We start from the raw sequence: 19917 nt of genomic DNA, 5'->3' as shown, positions 1-19917 counted from the left end.
GATAAGCCTCTGGGCACACCAGATCAAGCCTACATGAAAATCATGAACTGAAGTGCAGCACAGGTCCTGATCCTGCTGCTTTTTCAAAAAGAAGTACAAAGATACTTCCAGAACATAGAATTGGGTTAACCTTTTAAAAATGTCTGTCTTGGAGAACCAGAGCATCTATACACATTAATATTTATATACTCATACATATGTGCACATATAGATACATGCACACACACATATATATGTGTGTGTGTAATGTGAAACAGTAAACAAACATTATGGGCACAGAATCAAAAGTTAGAAATAGCAGAATCAAGCTTACAAATCTAAGTGATTTGGGGAGCGTTTAAGTACTACTTGGACACATGTCTTCCAGTCTTTAGTTGAAATCCTAGCACAAAGAATTTGATGACATTTTTATTAACTCTGATTCTTTGAGGTAATTTATCCTTAAATACCTTAGTTGCTATAAATTTGCAATATGCTTTGGTTTTTGCCCTGCCTAACTTCTTCCCTGTAGTTTTGCTTTGCGTTGCCGTTTATTTTCTTACTCTCCCATCTCAATGTTGTGACTTCTCTCTTATTCTGTGTCCTTCCCCTTGGCAGGCCAGACAAACAGAAATAACAAGAAAATTTTGAGAACAGAAAAGAACAATTAGAAATATGTATCACAAGCGACTCCTTTAAACTATTTCTTGTGAAAATGCTGATTATGCATAATAAGCTCTTTGTGTAGAGGTATAACATCTCATGAATGCCTCCTACACTGGAAAGGAACAAAAGATTACTGAGCTGCTAAAATACCATTGTGAACCTGCTGTTTTGTTCCGAGAGCTTACATCCTAATTATAGCATTTTTCTTTTTCCTTTATTTAAGAGTCTTTTTTTATCGCAGTGTAGACTGGACATAAACATTCCTTTGGATCCTATGTGTAAATAATGAAAACATAAAAACTATGGATTTTTCCCCTATCAAGCAGGTTAATAGTTTAATTGTATACGGTTATTCTTACATTAAAAGCTGCATACCTGGCAAGCTTTATCGGGTAACAGGGACTTTTAAATGTGCCAATGTTTCTACAGAAGTAACGCGGGTCAATTGCAAAAGGGATAACCATAATGATTAAATCATTAAAATTTTGTCTATGCTTCACAGAGCATAGAGAAAATTAACTTCCCACCAACCTCATTTTTCTGCTGAACATGAAATAATGATTTTCTGCCAGTATAATTACAAAGCTAACATCTGATAGAGTCAGCATCCAGGGGGGATTATCACATGCATGAGTATTAGACCTCATTACCAGCTTGACTGCAAAATTATTACATCTTGTAATTGGATGGCGAGATTTATATACAGATTGGCTGGGTTCTCTGTAAGATTGTAATTACAAGCTTCGTTGGTTCGCTACTTATCACACGGTGCAGGAGGAGGCAAAAACAAGCAGAGGAAAGACCATTTCATTAAGCCATAACCCTATCAAGGGAGGAGCACTGTAACATCCCTGTATTTATTAGGCCAAACAGAGCTGTTTGCAGAAGGGGAGGCCATTTATTACCGCCTGACAAATGGGATTTCATTTATTTAACCTCGGTGATCTATTTCAGTAAAATGTACAAACGAGCCATCCATTTTATGATTCCGGAGTCAACGCCTCAATTATCTAAAGGCTAACTGACTGTTAAAGCACCCATCTGCTAGGATGAATTCATTGATTTAATTTGCTTCATGTTACTGAATGATTCTTAGCAGACAGGGAGGGGAAGGAAGGGGAAGGAAAGGAAGGGGGTGGCTGGTGCTTTAGGAGAACGCATCGGAGTGATTCAGCATGCTGGTGCCGGTCTGCATGCGTGTGTGCGCGCGCGCCTGTTTTTTTTAATCCTTCAGCACAATAGAAGAAGGCGATCAATAGCAGCTTAAATTTTATGAGACAAGGAGTTAAGTTGTTCAGCTCGAGCCAAAACACCTTTGTTCTACCATAACAAGTAATCTCTGTGGCGGAATTAATATTGACAAGCTGGCTTCTTTGTAGCTAATTTTGTGGGTGCCTGAGCCAATCAGGAGCCTTGCAGTAATAGAGTTGTTATTAGAGTTCATTACAAAAGCTGTGGATCAATGGCTACACTGGGAGGGAGAGGACATGCTGCAGCAGAATGCATATGTATGCTCAAGGAAATGAAATCCTTTTAATGTCCTTGTAATAATTTATTCTATAGTTCTCTTTGACTTAAAAAAAAATATATTTCAAAAACAGATTTATAAATGTTCCCCTTGTGAGGCTTTTAATTTTATCATAACACTGAAACTGATAGGAAGAAAAGCAGGATTTTAGGGGTGGGGAAATTCAGGGAGACCTTGTTACCCAGCTCTGAGAACTGCATTTCGTCTGGAAAATGCCACCACTCCCATTTTATCCAAATCACGCAGCCTGGTTTGTTGAAAGCTTAAGCTACTGTGAATATAGCATTGATGCCTTTTAAGCCACCCCTTTTCTCCTGTCTCCCTAAACCATCTGTCTCATTAAATCTGATTTTTAGTTTTTTTCTTTGATGGGGTGTCATTTTGTAGAAAACATCTTTACATTCAAGGAGAAGAAATCACAAATAGCATGCTAAAGCTTTTCTCCCGTGTTTCTAGGGAGGAATGACCTGTATGCTGTAAGTGAGTTAGCACTTTCAGCAAGCTGACAAGGAGTTCACAGAACACAGTTCTTTGTAAAAGGTTGCCTCTCTCAGCTGTAAAAGGGCCCTCCTTGATGTAAGTGTTCCCAGAGTAATAATCCATTTCTCTTGTGGCAGGCTCCAGCTCGTGCTATAATCTTTCCCACAAGCTCCAAATCAGTACAAGAAAGCTGTTTACTGGACATTTTTCCCTGCATCTCAATGTTAAATGATACTCCATTAAAATGTGAGAACATCACACTCTAAGAAAGGCAGGAGGATCAAAGGGAACCCTCACAGTGAGTGCGTTGAGACAAATTAGCATCTTTTGGTCATGGTTTCCTAGATATAATAATACGGCATTTCAGGGCCATAAGTTGTTTGCTTTGCTTCCTCCCCTTTATTTCACCATTAAAAAAATAGCCATTTATTTTTTCCATCTCCCTGTGTTTGTCTCTGCCAAAAAAATTGAATCACTTTCAATTGATGCAATTAAACAGGGTAAGTCCCTTGTGTAGACACTTGTGTTTCAATTCCAGTGGATGTCATTAAGTCAATATAAGAGACTCTTCCACAAAAATAAGACCATCAAGTATAAGCGCTGTTCTGTCTGGGTGCTTTTTTTTTTTTCAATTATCACATTTTTCCCAAGGATTGACAAAAACAATAATTTCAATTTTCTCCTTTCTTTTTTTTTTTTCCCCAGACATCTGTCTTAAAACTTAGGTTCCTATTATTTAGCACAGTAACAGAAAATATTCTGGGAGAGAAAACCTGGGAATCAAAGAAAACTTGCCATCACCTTTTCCATCCACTTTTTCTTCCACTACCCCTTCCAGCTGGAAGAAAGTAGCTGCATAATATCTGGAACCAGTGACAGGAGGTGTTGAAATTGAAGAAAAACTGTCAAAATACAGATAATGTAGTAAGCCAAAAACCTTAGGTAGAATAATTTTGTGTTAATCAGAAAGTTTTGAATTTGACAATTTATTTCTTTTTTCTATAATAAGCTTAAATTTCAGAATTTGAACTGAATACCTTGATCGCAATTTTGTTTTGAAAAAGACTGAAAGGGAAGTGTGACATATCCCCTTTTTCCCCCGTTCAAATAAATAATTTTTCCAGCCACCCTCTGTCGGTTTTCTCTTTTCTTCATGACAGCTTATTTCTAATAGTGGAAGAATGTCAACAGAAACTTATCTGTGATTTTTATGTCTCATCATGCTGTTCTCAGACTTGACGATTTCAGTGTTCGTTATTTGTCCAGTATGGAAAGCCTGTAAGGAAAGGGAAAAGAGAATTGGTCAATGAAAAATGCTGTGTCTCAGAGGTCAAAAGGCATTTCCATAGAATTAAAATTACTGCCAAATGAGAAAGATCCTGCAACAATGATGAGAACAAATAGCAAGAGACTTTTCGGCCACATAAAGAAAAAGTAAAGTCAGATCAGAATGAAGTTGACACAGAGATTAAGGGCAATCTTGATATGGCTCAAAAAATTAAATTATTACCATACTTACTGGAAATTGAGATAAAATACCATCCCCTAAAGGTATGGGCAAGACAGCTACTGGGAACTCAAAGCAGAAATTCCCCTACCAAATTATTACTTATTTGATATACATTAGTTCTGGTAGACCATCCTTGAATTCTTTTAGTATAGTGCTGTAAGTGCTCTATGGTCAGGTCAGCCATCAACTACACAGAGCTGACCTATGGGAAGCCCAGTACAGCAACTGTAAAATTAGTATTACGATTCCTCCCATGCATCTGCCCTCATCAATTAATTTGGCAGGACCCCAGCCAGACTTTCTTCTTAGTGTTTGCCTGAAGTTGCTTAGGACACTAAATTTCTTCTTGCAACATCTTTTGGAACATTGCATGCCAGTGTAATACAAACACAGAAATAATAACAAATTATCTTTAGTTTTACATTCCCCTTCTACCAGATTTCACTTCTTTGAACCACTATTAGTCACTTCTTATTTTTTTTTCTCCTACTTTAAGGTTTAGAAATTATTCTGTTCTTTTTTCTCCTTGATGAAGCACAAAAGATCTCTTTTGCCATGAATCCCTGATCACTGACTTTGAAAGCTACTTCTATACCTCACTGCAACCTATTATAATTTCTAGTAACATACCTGTGGGTGAAACCCCTCCTGCACCAAGATCAGTCTCTAATTCTTCTTGATTTCAACGGAGAGTGTCACATTGCAGATCTGATTTTACCGACATCGCTCAAAGAATTTCACTGGGCCACCCTAGTTTTCCACTACACTAGAAGCAAAGAACAATCAGACCACCATGTTAAACTGTTCATTCCTAGAAAAGCTGCTTTCTTTGCCACAGGTTTGTCCTTCGTGAAGATGAAATAGATTGGGCAGTTGTTGTATTTGCTAAGTTCTCTCGTCATAAGGAAAAAGATGGCAACATTTAAGCTGCTGCTTTGACCAACTGAATATCCCATAATACTACTTACTGCTATAGCAGCAACTTTAGAACAACATATATTTGAGTCCTCAAATGTAAATGGAATTTCTGTCTTTGGCATTTCTGTCTGCTTTCTGAAAATATTTTGAACAGCTTTAGTTGTGGAGGGACGGGGGAAGCTATTCATTAGAGCACACATTTTTCAGCCTTATTGCTCGCAATTAACACACTCAATAAACCACTGAATATAACTGCATGTTACATATGCGGCTACAGTAAAAGGCATCTACTTTTCAAGTTTTAAAGCTACTTGTCCTTTCGCCTTATTCCTCAAAACAAGCCTGAGGCAGGAATGTATTGCAGCATAAATACATGCCTCAGAGCATGTTATTCTTTAGTAAAATGTGTGTTGTAATGAGATAACACTGCACCTCTAGTAGTTCACCATATCCTGAAGGTCTACAGTTATCTCATTGTGCCTGTTCAGTCACACCTGATTGACTAATTCGGTTATTTTTTTATTTACAAATTTTTACTATGACTTGACTGTCCACAGACAAACCAATAGAATCAATGTTTGCTGCCAGTAGGTTGGTTTTGAAAGGCTGACTATAAATTTCAGTACAAGTGCCAACATTTCCACTAACTTTCATGAGAATAGCATATAGGCCAACATATTTTTGAAGTAACTGTTTTTCTCTTTTACGAACTCATACTCTACATGCGTTGAGATCTGAAGCATTTCATAAATTGAATATGTCCGCAACCCAGAAAAGACATTTGACAGAAAAAAAGAATCAATGTAGTCATGGTAACCTGTAAATAAAGATCAGATTCAAAAGCTGTTGACAAAACTGGTATCTACCATACACACATTATCTCTCATACTTTTAGAAACAAATTCTGAAGAAAAGTTGTATTCAAAACCAGAGTTTCCCTTCTAGTAAGTGTGGGTGGAAGGGTTATTTAAAGCAGAACAGAGAATAGCAAGAGCTGGGCCAAAGAGACACCAAAGAGGATATGTGCTGATAGCTCTAAGGAAACTTACTGAAAAGGCATGTCTATTCAATGGGCTTAGTAAGGCATCAAACTGTGAAGGCATACAGAGTACCAGATTGTCTCTCCAGAACTCTTATAAAAGCAGCGATAGCAAAAAACTATGACTGTGTGAGATAGAATCATAGACCAGCCCGAGTTGGAATGGACTTCGAAAGATCACCTGGCCCAACCTTTCATGGAAAAGGGGAACTTAGACGAGATTTTCTAGCACCCCGTCCAGTCATGTCTTGAAAACCTCCCGTGACAGGGACTCTACCACATCCCTGGGAAAGTTGTTCCAGCGATTGACTGTTCTCATTCTAAAAACTTTCTTTCTTATATCAAGATGAAACCTCTCCTGGTGCAACTTGTACCTGTTGCCCCTTGCTCTCCATGTGTCTCCTTGTGAAGAGAAAGCCTCCATCCTCTTTGTAGCCACCCTTTAGGTACTGGAATACTGTGATGAGGTACCCTGTGAGCCTTTTCCTTCTCCAGGGTGAAAAGACCTCACTCCTTCAGTTTTTCCTCATAGGGCAGGTTCTCCAGCCCTCTGATCATCTTCGTGGACCTCTTTTGGTGATGAGATTGAATACTTTTGTTATCTCTTACTATGCCTCATAACCAGAAAAACCATAGTATTTGGGAAGGACAGAATGGTAGTTCAAGAGCCACCATTGTCCCACCTGGTAATGACTTTGCTAGTGGACAGGAAAAGCACCCCAACTAGGACAAGAAAGGAATCACATAAAGATTAGATTTGTTCCGATAACTGAGAGATTTAAGATCCCAACCCCATTTTCACCAAAAAACCTAGAATTTCAGTTGGGCATTTGGGTGCTAGCATGTCTTGTAATAATGACAATGACACAATCATCAGTCTCCTGAGCTACCCAAGTGTGTGCTTTAGGCTTTGCTTTAATTACTCTGGGTGAGGAAAAGACTCTGAAGATGTCATATGGCAGACATGCAAAACTACCCAGTTGTTGAATATGATTTCTATAATCTAATAAAACATAGGATTATTTTATTTCTTAAGGACACTTCACCTGATTATGAGGACATGATCAACACACTGATTTTAATGTAACAGTAATATTAATTAATCGTTTACTAGCACTTACGTAGAAAATTGGTATTCTTGGTGGTGCATGTAAAAATAATATTTTAAATAAAGTCTGTAATACTGGTAATGAACGTACAAGAGTTCTTAGAAGTGATTTCGTATGAACAACTCATATCACAAGATTAATAAGAGACTAGAATAATTTTGTGTAACATATAAAGAGCTCTTTTCTCATTTGCACAAAACCAAAATGAGCAAATGTCAGGAACACACAAGGACATAAGGAAAGTATTTTTGAGAAAAACCTGGTAAACTCAGGTTTCTGCTGCTTTTGCCACCATCTACAGCATTTTTTGAAACAGTAGGGGGTCATTACTTTAAGGATGATGGAAACACCACAGAACAAAGGGCTTGCTCATCAGGAGTATCTTCCTTCATTTTCTTCGCTTTATTTTGCTTAGTGCAATTTTTCATCAATATCTTTTCTCTGCTGACAGTAAATGCCAAAATTAAAAAAGTCATCATGCCAACAGTCTTCGAGATCAAGAAAAAGATAAATCCAAACTAGCATTGTTTCTCTGTTTGACAAAAAGTTATTCCTTTGACACACTCTTTTTTGTCAGATGTTTCTAAACAGCAAATTCCTCAGAGACATTTTCTACATTTTCTACCATTTCTTGTTTGCATACTAGCCCTGACAACTGTGATCTCAAAGAAACCATCAGAGTTCACGCAGTCAGAAGCCCTTCGGACTTCCAAACCCCCCTGTTTTCCTGAAGATAAACAACCTTCAGGGGTGGGGGGTCCGGGGAGGATAAAATTAGTGACAAATTCTGCCAAAAAATATGATTTGGAAGATAAGCTTAGAATCAGTGTCAGTACTTGGGCAACACCTCTCTTCTCCCCAGCTTTCTGCAAGCCGTCATGGGGTGTCAAAATTACATCTATCTACTTGTTCAGCTTCTTTGATCTGAGATTCACCAAGCAAAAAGCAGTATTCTTCGATTTGTTCCTCTGGTATCTGTGATTTCCTAGGTCTCTCATTCATGTATAGGGCAGGCCTAGTACTTGGCCTAGGACTATTTAACTTCCAGAAGTCAGACAAGGAAAAAGGAGTGCATTTTGGCCACCTGACCTCTGTAGTACTGCAGGTCACTGTTGGGAACCAGAGTTTTCTATGTCACTGATACCTGCTTTAAGCATAAGAGAACTCTACCGCCTCCTGGAAATGTGATCTGTATCTAGTATTTTTGGCTGAATAAAGTACTTACAATAATATTGTTACTTAATTATAATAGTTATTGGGAGGGAATGATATAAGAACCTATTGTTTCTAGCTCTCAGGTAAACACTTAAGTCAGCAGCCTGCAGTGCTGTGCTCCCCTGTAGGCATAACAATGTTGAAATCTGTTGCGCACAGTGGAGCAGCTTCAACAAGAGACCGGGGAGCACTCACCTTGGAATATCCTACATCTCACCAGTGAGGGTGCTTTCCTAGTACATGCACTTTACACCTCTTTTCCACTCTTTTACCAATTCCTATGCTGAAGGATTACATGAGCCCAGGTTTGCAGGGGCCTGAACACATGGGCTGCAAAGAAAGAAGCCTTTTCCTCCCCCAACCTTGGGAAAACAGCATTCTCCTCCCACTAAAAATATCCACCAGCCACTTTGTTTTGTGTTTCCTTCTCTCTGTCAGTCATTTCTGTTGTAGATTAAACATTTCTAGGAAAACAAATAAATAAAAAATAAAATTATATCACACAATTTGTTCTCTCTCATATCTACAGTGAATGAGGCCAGCCCTGTAAAGACAGAAGCCTTGTTCACTAAAGACAGACCTCCTGAGGTTTTGCCTCTTGTGAAAACCATTCTTAATCATTCATATCCACTTCATTTTGTGGGAAAATGATAGTGAAAAAAGAAGTAGCAAAGCATGCCAAATGGATGGCTAGGAAGAAGGGTGCATAAGTAACATGACTCTGCATTCCTGTGAGGCCAAGACTGAGGACCGCTGGACTGTCATGGTGCTGCTTCCCCACCCTTAGGATGCAAAGTGGGCATCAGCTCCAGCAAAAATAGCTTCCAGCCCTGAAGGGGAAAATGCATATCTGTCCTATCTCCCCACCTTGCTCCTTCACAAGAAGACACCCTGTTCTCTCTACACCACATCCACCCAACTCCCCTCAGGGCTGGCTCAGCCCATGTCCAATGAGAAGGCATCTCCCCAGGGAGCCTCCACATGGCTCTGGTCCTGAGGAGGCCCCAGATGCTTCCCACCTGGGAACAAGCACTCCCATCCTACCCCAAGCACCAAAATGTTTCACTACAGCTCTGAAAATAAGTTTTGACATATAAGACATGTGGCATGACTTTCCCTCTTATGTTGCAGTGCTTTGTCAAATAAAGTCAGTGGAATTACAGTGGTGTAAATCCTGCATAAGTAAGGTAAGAATAAGACCTTTTTCTGTCCTCTACAGCCTGATCATATGAAAAGCTGAACATTTCCCACTAAGTGCTTAGTGCCCTCTACTCACATCTATTTGATTTCAGTGAGAATTCAGCTAGCAGAGTTAATCTCTTACAACCTACTATTCTCATGCATTATGTTGCTCTCATTCAGGAAATGTGAACTGAGTTTAGAAATTCCCAGGTCCCTCTGACAGTCAATAACTTACTATTTTAATGCAATGAGCACATTAGCCCTGAACAGCTTGAGACTGCATTCTCCATTGATCAGATAAACAATTTGTAAGATATTTTATTACAAAATGACGCACCAATTTAGCCATCTTTTCATCAATGATGTGCTTAAATTGGATGTGAAATGCCAAGAAAGTTGCCTCCCCAGGGTGCCATCAGTGAGAAATGTAAAGCAGAGGCTTTCAGTTAAGATGGTTCATGCAGCGGAGTTTTATCTTTCAGTCAAATCAAATTTAAGTCAACTGGTAATACATGTTTGACCTCCCATTATCTAAAGTCATAAATTGCATTGCAGTGATTTGTTAATCTGGCCTTAAATCATCCAGCAACCTTTATACCTTCTTTTATGAATCATGGGGTTTTTCTTATTAATTTTCTTATGAGTCCATAGAGTATAGCTGATTACATCTCTGGTTTCTTGTACCTACTCCACTCATTCAAGAACCCTTATTTCTGTTAAATATAAAAAGCAGTATTGTTTCTAAACTCACTCAAGTATAGAAGAACACACTCTGGCTATAACTGCTTTATTCCAGAGGGTAGCACAGATAGTCTTAACAGCCCACTTTAAGATTGCATCTCTGAATCACAAAAGAAACACAAAATGAATCACATAGTATTTGTGATCTTTTACCAAAAGGTATCTAAGCTTGTGTTAGCATATTTACTGAGACAAATTTAATTGACAGAACAGAGGTCCTATTTTATGTCACACCCACCTCATGTTGCACTTCCACCATAGTTTGGCCATAAAATTTCAGGAATGACATGAATCATCATTTGATATATGACATAAGTAAACAGGTAACATTGTTCACTTCCTTCACCACCACTTTTGAAAAAAGAAAGATATCGAAAACTGTGGAATATAAAGTATACGCATAACTATGGAAAATAAAGTATCTTCATGGTACTTCCAGAAGAAAAAGTTCAGAAGTCAGAAGTCATGAGACTATGAGAAATATCTTATGTAAAAAGGTAAGCCTCAACTATTCACTACCATGAGACTTATTTTTAAAAATTCCTTTGGCTCAACTTCCCTGTGATAGTGAGTTTTGCCAGCTTTTAAAAACCTGTTGCCAGGACTGTTGATTGCAGCCCTCAATCAACACACGAGTCCCTGGCAGAGGACCCAGAAAAGCCATGGTCCTGTGTGTTGGGCATTGTGAACAGGCCTAAGGAGAGATGCACCATAATCAATGTCATGGGGGTAAGAGCAGAGACTCATCAAACTCATTAAATGATGTGGCTACTAAGCCTGCATTAAACGGGTCCACTTTCAAACCTGGCTGAACTAAACAGGATGCAGACTGCTCATATGTAAGAGGTTAATTAGCACTGACTTGAGACATTTAGTCCTTCTGCTTGCAAAAGAAAAAAAATAAGCTTTGCTTCCCAGCAATGCAATTTTTACAGCCTTCTGAAATTTCTCAGACTTTTGTCTTGTCTTGACACACAGGCAAAACATCCCCTTTCCCCAGGTCAGACAGCCTCTTTGCCACGCTAAGTTTTAAAGGGATAGTTCCCATTAACCAAAGCACAGATGGTAAAGCAAGTAAAGGCACAGCATTCAAGCTTCTTGGTATTTCAGTACAGAGCTGTTCGGCTAATTTTTATTAAGTCAAGCTTCATCCTTTGGCTTTGCAGGATGTCTCAGAAGGCTTAAAATCAATTTCTCCTACATCACCACCCTCTTCTGCTTCAGCTATCAGCTCTGTTACTACCTGTGTGGATCCCTCTTGCAAAGATGCTCATGATGCCAATAGCAAATGAACATGTTGACACCACAAGAGACCTGTACTCAGGCCTAAGCTTGCATTCATACTTCTGGACCATTCAAATAACTAACCCACTGCCGATGTCTAGTTTATCCTCCCTTTCACTTCTGCCACTGCATGTGAAAACCTTTAGGATGAGATGCTAGAGAAAAGCCCTTTCACAAGCGCTACCTCTAAAAAACAGGGCTATCGGCCGAACGGACAGAAACTCAGGCAATTGATCTTGCAGTTGAAGATCAAGAAGCAATACTATGACTTATTACAAAGAGTTATTTGTATTCCAAAGAGATATATTTTAAAGGGTTATTCCCAGTAATAATTCACATTAACAACCCTTTATCTCATATCTTTAACCTTGGTTCTCAATGTTCAGCACAAAACTCAAACAAAAAAATAAAATCAAACTAGGAAAATATGTTCTAGCTTGCCTTTGCTTTTTGATACAGCCCTAATGAGTTGTATTTTCACTGCATCTCCCCTGTGTCACCAAGACTACCCAAGAACCAGCAATAAAGGTGGCAATACATGATATCATGTATAGCAGGGTTACGTGGCTTATAGCTTTCATAGTTTATCAAGAGTTTTGTTAAAGCATATATACAACACTTATAAGCATCTAAGTTGGAATTTTATGTTAAAATCACAGACGAGTAATTAGCAGAAAACGGTTGTTACATGTTACTTTTTCAATAGATCAGGGGAGTGGGGGTAATCCAGGAGTTGTGTTTAGTATTCATAGTAGTTTAACATTTGCTGAGTGGCTGTGCAGTGGGGCTAACATCAAACACTAAAAAATAAATCACTGCTGTGATCCCAAAGCATTACGAGGTTGTTTAAAAAAAAAAAGAAAATAAGGAAATATTGAGGTCTTTTAATTTGTCTTTTTGATTTGGTGCACTCAGACTATGTTTTAAACTTCTTCCCAGCACTAGGAAGACTGAAAACATTCTCATACTTCTAAAGGAAAGCTGAGATGATAACATAATCATTTGCCTCTGGGAATTAAGGCTTTAAATAAACTCATTGCTAAACTGCTACTGAATAATATTCTAGTCGTATTATCAACTAATGATCAATCATGCCTCAGTGCGAGCCAAAAAACTCAGATCAGGTAAATACTGAAAGCTCAGTTCTCAAAGGCATGAAGCTTCTATGTCCCACTTATTCCGTGAGTGTCCTCCTTGACCTCAGGCACACTCAGCATAGAGCCAAACCCTATTTCAGGAGAAAGGGACGTGCCACCAACATGCACCCATAGATCCTAATGCAACAGTCCTAATCATTTTACAGCTTCTCTACCAAAGCACTTGAGAGGTATGTTCCTGGAGAGCAGCCCATAACACAAGTATTTATATAAAAGTTAAAATCACTTTTAAAGCAAAGACGCTGCTCATTTCAATTTGATAAATTGAACTCTTCTAAAGTGTAAACATTCTACCTAACATCACTCTTTCACAAAATGGTAAGTTATCTCAACTCCCAAATATACTCAGGAAATTGAAGCTCCATTTTCACAAAATGCATACAAAGCCAAACGAAAAGTGAAGCCATAACCATAACCTTACCTTCACAAATGGAACAGAAAATCACTATTGAGAAGACACTAGAAGTATTTAACAAGAAAAGTATGAGTTTCTCACCCTCAGGCTGGCAGCAGTAACTAAAATCTTTGTATTTTTATTTGAAAATATTATTGCATTTGCGTATATGGAAAAACATTCAGTAAGAGCAAAGAGATCTTGTAAAGTTATCTGTTGTTTAGGTTTCAAATGTGGCAGAAGCAACCTGGCAGATTTATTATAGGTCAGTAACCAGAGCAGATTTTTTGGGAAAAAACCCACCAGAAGTGTATAAAACAATTATATTTTCTGTGATGATCTCAAAATTCAAAGCAGCCTACTTATGAAAGCCTTGCAGGTTTGGGATGGTTTTTATCCATTATTACCTTTAGCACTTATTATAACCAAAAGTTATCTTATTTTTATCTACATAGTCTGGTTTTGCTGCGTGCTTGCAAATTTCATAAGACTCTCTTTCAACTAAATTATTTGAATTTTCTATTCATACACTCAAGACTGCAATCACTAGAGCTATTTGAAAAATTATATCACAGGCAAGAGCAGACAAGAATTCATTCTTTTGTAGGCTATGAAAGAGGAAGACATTTATTGTCATTCTTGTAGGGGAGGGAGGTTGTGACAATAAAAGGTAAATGACACCCACAGATTTCAACTGCATTGTCAGAAGCTGGGTTTGTTTTCAGAAAAACATGAAAATTGTCACATGTTCTTATGGTTTCACAGTGGTCACTTATATTCACAAATTCAGCCACATGTTCAGATTTTTTTTGTTTGGTACCAAATCAAATCAGAAATATTACACCTATTTGTGAACAAAGTAAAACATGGGTATTTAAAACTGCAAAGACTGAGTTCACTCAGTCATATGATCAGTAAGTTCACATGATCTTCATAATGTCAAGTCAGTCATACACAAGGAACATGCAGAATCCTACCGAGCATCATCTTTCCAAATAATTCAACCAACATCAGTGATCTAACCTATGGGGCGATGTAGCTCCTAACATTATTCAAGGCACCAGATTCTGACCCGTAACTCTTTCTGTTTGGATAGATAAAAACCAAATAAGCATTATCCCCACCCAGCATATACAGAGAGACAACATTGTATTAAGCGACACCTACGGGAAGGTTCTCTATAATCATCTCCTGGAAAGCATAACTGTGAGCTTTGCTTTTGTGTGGTCTCTCACCTCCATCATTTTTATACCCAGCAGGGATGACACGCTCTTGTTCTGTGCAATTCTGCCTGCCTCCCAAAGAATGAGACACATCTAAAAAGCACCATCTTCTGTTTCCACCCATCAGGAAAATGCTGATAGTCTGCCAAGCAATGACATGAATGTTCACAGTCCCTTCTCATGTCATCTCCATACTATCTCAGCCACAGCTGTAGATGCTTAATGGAGAACAGATGGGTAGATGGGCTGATGAGAGAGTGTAAGAGAGCTGGCATGGGTCACCAACCTTGCTACCCCCCACAAGCCCAAATTTCAAGCATGGCACATGGCTTCCAGTTCTCCCCATTTTCACTGAGGTATCTCAGAACGAGCTAGAAAACGCCATCTTCCAGTGGCAGACAGGTAGGATCTCTCTTTTGATACACAATAATGTAATACTTTTTCCCACATCATAACCATCTTGAGAGATCTGAGATGTAAAGATAGCAGAGATTTTTTTTTATCATTTTCACTGGAAAATGTGAGTTCATCAACATCTTTTTGAGAGAAATGTACCAATATGGATGATTCTCATCAGCCAAGGTTTCTCCTGTACTAAGTGAAAGTATGATTCAATGACAGCAAAAGAGTCTCTCCCAGCACTGCTTGGAAGAGAAGAGCTCACCCATAAAGTGGGACACTTACAAAGGATACACCTGTTCTCACCTTGGAACTGATCTGTACTAACCATGATAAAAAGAGAAAAACAAAGAAATCCTTGAAGTTTAATTCAGTGTTATGGCTTTAAAATTCTGCTGCCTGAAAATTTACAAAGCTTCCTGAGCAAAAAGAAATTCAGCAATACTATTAGATGTTATTTTAAAATTTGGTCTTTCTATGGTTACAAAAAATCAATGTTGCATAGCTGTGTTAACAAAAATATATGCCATTCTGCTTCATAACACTGTGCCAGACATAAACATTCACTTTAGAAATTAATAATTTTGATGCTAGAACACTGCTCTTTTATATGGGTAGGCAGGGAACTATCAATGAAGTTGGAGAACAAGAATTCACAGAACAAGTAGCTACACCATTGTGTACCTTCTAATATCACTGTGCCCCAAACTCTTGCACCACCCAAACAGCTCTGCTATTGCATTAACATATGACCAAATCCATTGGGAAAATAATTTAAGCAGAAAAACTGAATGATAACTGGGCACTGTGTAAAAGCATTTCAGTACAAGTCTGAAAAGCTTCTGCCTGAAGCGATTAAGAAAGATGCCTTTACTGGTTAAAACTACCCTAACAGATATGGCAGCTGCTATGAAAGTATTGCTTGCTGATTAAAGAAACAAGAAGCTGATGATAAATACAAATCAGAGTGTAGAAATTGTAGAAAATTGATAAGGGAAGGGAAGCAGAACAACTCAATCTATCATTATGCCAGAGCTAAGGACAATTTGAAGGAATATTTCTCCATAATTAAGACAGAAAGAAGTCATACAATGGTGCCTCCAGGAAATTATAGCCCAATATCTGGAGAAAGGACAGATGATACCACTGTATGATGGTGAATAAATGCTCTCCTTAACAGCATACTTAAGAAAGACGTTTAAAAAAAATCGCTGAACCTATACCTTATGTGTGTTGCGTTGCTGGGGAAGCTCCAAAGGATGGGGAAAAAATCCAACAAAGAACTAAGTTCCGATGACATCTTAAAAGAGTCAATAGAAAGTAGGAAAAAAATATATATCTCAGTGGCTGGACTCTTAATAACAATTTAACTGGGGTAATAAAATTAATTTTGATGAGTAGGGGTCCATGGAAAATAAAACATTAGTAACCTTCACAACTCTACAAAAAAATACATTGATCAATAAAAGTAATAAGGTTAATGTTGCCAAGATTATATATTTTGGCATCAGTGTGATTGCTTTGAGGTAACTTGGGCCTGGTTGTGTGTCCAACTGGATAAGCTGGTTCTTCTGAGAAGTACCACCGAAGCACATGAAAGCCTAGTAGACACATCTCACAAATAAATTAATCCAGACCCACTGCAGCTCCACTGCAATCTTTTGCTTTGCTTTGAAACTAAATATGAAGCTCCAGAGGCACTTGTCCTCTCACCTCTAGATCTGTCCCTGTTCCAGCTTTGAACTGCCTCCAGCTGCTACAGACCTACAACCGATGAGGAAAGCAGAAGATGGGGGAGCAGATTAGTCTCTCTGACAAGGAGAAGGAGAAAAGACCAAAGCTACTAAGCTCTACTTTCTTCATCCTTTTGTCCCTCTGATATACTACTAGAAACAGTGAGAGAAAAAGAAAAAAAAAAAAAAAAAAAAGAAAGAAAGCAAGCAAATCAGGACTCAACTTCTTCCAGCCAGAGCTGAAGGAAGCTTGAGGTTTCTGACATCATTAAGAAATATGCTGCATTAGAGCAGCAGCTCCGGGGACACTGGTAATGCTGCTCCCCCGTGTCTTCTTGCTCCTTCTATTGCCAAGTCTGCTGTCCTGCTGCCAAATCTTCCTGAGTCCCTGCAGGAAAGTAGGGAAGAGAAAAGAAAGGGCAACAGTGCAAGGGCATGGTTTCCAAACCAACTTTTCTCAGACTTTTTGCTTGCATCATTTCCACTGAAGTAGTCTAGCCAGAGGTTGACCTCCAAATCAAATTAAGTCTAGTCACGGCTAGAACTGTCCCCCTCCCTCATTTCTCTTACTGTATCATCACACTGAATTAACACATTATTTTGCCTTCCATATTGGACTTCACCCTATTGTCCTGCTCTAGCTATCAGATGTATGAGTTTACTTTGCTGTCAGGTTCTCGCCTCGGTCTCCCAACCCCTGCAGCCCCAAGCAGGCACCCGCATACAGCACCTCTCTGTCAGGCACTTGTGATTTCCTCATTGCTGCTCCCTGCCAATAGGGAAGAACTCCTTCAGAAAGTCCTGCTTTGCAGCCTACCACCAAGCATATTTCTCTCACGATGCCTACAGATAACTGCAGTCCCCAGTGGCAGGGCAAGGAGTGGTCTGAGATTACCAAGGTGGTACAAGGTAGAAGTCAACAGGTAGAAGTCATTACATGAGGATACTCTCTTCTAAGAGTAAAGTGGCTCGAATATGCTGTAGCCACATTAAGCACAGGTTTAATAAACTTAGTTAACTCGTTTTCCCCGAGCACCCCTGTGTGAACATGGCCTCTGTTTGCATTACTGTGCTTACGCTTGACAACGTGCTCACACCACAGTTTACCTGTTGCAGCCTTCAGTTGCATCTGTTCTGAAATACTGCCTGTGAACTTTGTCTGTTTTTAGTGTGTCCATACAGTGTCTAGGGCAAGGTAGCTCTGATCTCTCACTGAGGGTCTTAAATACTACCTTGATATAAATGGCTAACAACAGTAAATAAAGCTACATTTTTTAAGGAGCAACAAAAAGCTCACCTTCATGCTTGGTTGAAATCCCACACGGACTACAGGATGTATGACTCTTCCAGCATGTACTACTTTGCAGGCAAATTAAGTTTTACTCAGTGGATGTTTACTCTCCCGCTAGCCACTGAGATACTGGACAAGTACAGTTAAAACATAAATCTAAATTTTGTTCATTGGTTCTAGTTCGTCTCTGTTTCCAACATAATAGAACATAAATCTGATCACACAGCTTGGATAACATCATTGTTCACTTTATAGCCATGGCTCACCGTCACACTGGACAAGATCACACAGGGGATAAGGTCACGGAAACTCTCTGTGTGTCTCCTACCCCGTGATGTTATCTGGTACTCAACCCTAAAGCAATAGAAACACACTGATAAAAAGAGGGGAAAGGGAACTGTGATAATAAATCAACTCAACTGCAGAGAAAGTGCCAGGGAAAACAATATTGATTTTTTTTTACAAGTCAGCGCACAGATTTGTCAGACAAAAGAATAGAGATGTCAAACCTCACAGAATCAAACACACTTATATTAAGAGAAAAACAACCCCACTACCTACAAAATGCTAGAATGTGTGCATAGTGATGTTTATCGGGAAGAGGAATGGTATTTTATCATACTCAGAAAATTTAAAGGAAATATTTATACAATCTGTATTTAGCAGCTACTGTTTGCCCCTCACACTGATTTTGCATTAGAACATCTTAGCAGGGTCAGGCAGAAGGGGAGTCAGAGTCCACTGCAAAAGGAAAGCGCCTCTGGCCCAGTGAACAAAAGATGTTTCACTCCTCACCTCAGGGAGGTGACTCACTGGTCATCACCGGTGACCATGCAGTTACCTCCCCAGGTGGTAGCAAAGTATCTTGCTTCTTTTCAGCAATTTAGAGGACTTTCTTTCCGAAATGGTTGTGTTATGCTCCTGGAAAACAGGGAATTGGTCAGGGTAGGTCAAGCAGACAAGACCATATTGGAGAGAGAAGACATTTAAATTCTATTCCACTAAAGAAATGAAGTATTAAAATTATATAACCAATTATAATAAATATACTAGATGACATCATAAACTTTGATTCTCTCACCAAGGATCGTAAGAATATAGTAGTTGTATAAAATGCCAAGTACAATAGAAATAACTAGCAGTTCAGAACAGCAATTCATCTGCTATCTAACACTTATCTTTAATAAATTCAGAGAAACTAAGGTCAGAGGGACAATTACCTCAATTATTGTGTCCCGTGTAACAGAAGTTCTTAAATTTCACGCAGTTCCTCTTATTTGAATTCCCAAACCTCCTTGGCAAAATCAATCATCAGTTCCACTGGCAATCTGTCCTAATGTTTCAGTGCCTTCACTGTTAAAAATTAGGAATAATTTCTTATTCAAATTTGTATGCCTTTAATATCCTGCCATTAATCTTTTCTCTCTTAAATTACAGAGCACACGATTTTCTCAACATGAAGGTATTTGGGCATTATAATCACATCACATTCAAATCTTCTTTTTAGAAAAATTGATAGATTGAACTCCTTAAAACTCTCATTATAACTTACTTTCCTCAGCACACAACTGATTTTTGTGGCTTTTTTACTCAACCCTTCCAATACTTTGTAATTCCGGAGCTTCAAGAGGTTGTTACTCATGTGGATGTAGGTTGGGTTGCACCTGCCCAGAGATACACTGGTGTCAATTCCCCAGTTCACAAGACTTCAGCTCATTCCATGCTACTGCCAGTAGGGTACCGGGCATACTGTACCACTGTAAAAACATGATGCTTTAGCAATTGTTGATATACTTTACTCTAATTTTGGCATGCTGTTTTGCTTGGCCTTGCTTTTATTTCCATTAAATGAGAAGCAATGCTGAAAAAGAAGGAAACAAACTTCCTGTTTAATCTTCACAGATGGTCAGGAGAACCTTGGGTAGGGAACAAAGTATAGTATAAGTAGCACACCAATTCTGGGCCTCATCGTAAAGGTAAGTAGCAGTCTTGATTTTCAACACCTACCCTTCACTAATCACCAAGATGCTAAAAGAATTATGATCTTTCAGATATTCTTGAACATTATT

General features: G+C 38.7%; 1 long non-coding RNA gene across 2 annotated transcripts in view; it reads right to left on the bottom strand.

Moving 5' to 3' along the window:
* LOC142053187 (uncharacterized) overlaps window positions 1–19917 on the bottom strand; it is a 71128-nt gene that overhangs the window by 9533 nt on the left and 41678 nt on the right. For both annotated transcript variants that reach the window (XR_012659111.1, XR_012659110.1), the window contains exon 3: window positions 3455–3929. This is a non-coding gene — a long non-coding RNA (uncharacterized LOC142053187). The remainder of the gene's footprint in view (window positions 1–3454; window positions 3930–19917) is intronic.

This window comes from Phalacrocorax aristotelis, chromosome 2, assembly GCF_949628215.1.
Source record: "Phalacrocorax aristotelis chromosome 2, bGulAri2.1, whole genome shotgun sequence".
Lineage (NCBI taxonomy): Eukaryota > Metazoa > Chordata > Aves > Suliformes > Phalacrocoracidae > Phalacrocorax > Phalacrocorax aristotelis.
Note: the sequence above shows the minus strand (reverse complement) of the source record. Positions and strands in the feature narration are given on the sequence as shown.